The sequence below is a fragment of the Sinocyclocheilus anshuiensis genome, unplaced genomic scaffold (assembly GCF_001515605.1).
Source record: "Sinocyclocheilus anshuiensis isolate Anshui unplaced genomic scaffold, SAMN03320099.WGS_v1.1 scaffold14945, whole genome shotgun sequence".
Taxonomy (NCBI): Eukaryota; Metazoa; Chordata; class Actinopteri; order Cypriniformes; family Cyprinidae; genus Sinocyclocheilus; species Sinocyclocheilus anshuiensis.
This window is the reverse complement of record NW_015537274.1, coordinates 1-1,277: the sequence shown is the minus strand read 5'-3', so window position 1 is coordinate 1,277 and position 1,277 is coordinate 1. Positions and strand designations below refer to the sequence as shown.

Below are 1,277 nucleotides of genomic sequence, written 5' to 3'. Positions count from 1 at the left end.
CTCGGTTAGCCTAACGCAGTACACATAGCAAGGTATATATATATAGAAGTAGAAGTTATGAATGGCCGTTAACTTAAAAATTTAGTAGCCAAATTGACTGGTGAGTGAAAAAGTTCATTTCAATCCCTCTATATATATAGTGTTGTTTTTAAATATTCAATACTATTTTAACAGAGTGTTTTCTGCAAGATCTCCAGCACTCACTGAATGTGACGTCAGCATGCACACCAGACATGTTCTCCATAACCGAGATGCCATGACTGTTGGATTCTACCAGCCATTGCCTCCAACAACTTTTGTTGTGGATAACGCTCTTTCCCATTGTGGTAAGTTCTGGTTTGTGACTGCACAACATACATATTATTCTGAGAATCGTTAAGCCTCATAAGCTTTGATATTTAAATAATGCCTTTTTGTCTCTTGTTTGATATTGTATTTATGTGGATACTCCATGTCAGTGAGCTTTTTGAGCATCTCTTGTATACTTTTTCAGCAATGTACTTCATTACCATTGAACCATTACAATGTTATACTACTCAGTCAATACAAATGATCTTAATTCACATGTTTGATCTTTTTCAGTGCGGCTTGTACCTGTGGAGATTCCTGACAACATTTGTGGTTGTTCACCAGAGTCATTTAGGGTCAGCCCAGGGAAGACTATTGCTGTGATCACAATGAATGGTAAGGGTGTGAAGATAAAAATCTATACATGCTCTACTCCCATAAGTTTGGCACAGGTCTGTTTGTAAAATCTACACATGACTTTTGAGTAATGTTTAAAAAGTATACAAAGTAGTGTAAAAATTGTTTGAAGAATCCAAACTCTGATTAATCACATAAGGTTTACATTAAAGTGGATGTGTTTTTGATTTTTCTAGGACGATATGATCTAAGCATGCCTGAGTTGAGATGTGAGGCATGCCAAGCCACTTGGGCTGCTGGAGTTGTCGACCTAAATCGAAGTGACTACTGGCCTGCGACCCTTCACTTTGTCACAATTTATGCCACAGATGTCTTTTTTTCATTTGAAGAAATGAAGATGGCAGCACCAGGACTGTCCTGCCAAGCATGTTTAAGAATGCTGGATCAGTGAACTGTCCGCTTTGGTCGTGTGAGAACTGAATTTATTTATCCTACAGTATTGTTAATCTCTTTGTATTGTGGGTTGAAAAGCTGTTTGATGCTAATGTATTTGTTGTACATTATTAGCTGTTGGTTTCCTTCATTTTAATAGACTTGCAAGATCTCCACAGACAGTTTTCAGAAAAGTTTTT

At 37.1% G+C, this 1,277-nt stretch overlaps 1 long non-coding RNA gene across 1 annotated transcript; it reads left to right on the top strand.

The window, feature by feature from the left end:
- The first annotated feature begins 310 nt into the window (after nucleotides 1-310).
- On the top strand, nucleotides 311-1,277 carry LOC107657299 (uncharacterized). Its single transcript, XR_001630673.1, has 4 exons — nucleotides 311-326; nucleotides 583-684; nucleotides 882-1,114; nucleotides 1,238-1,277. It is a non-coding gene; the product is annotated as an uncharacterized LOC107657299 (long non-coding RNA).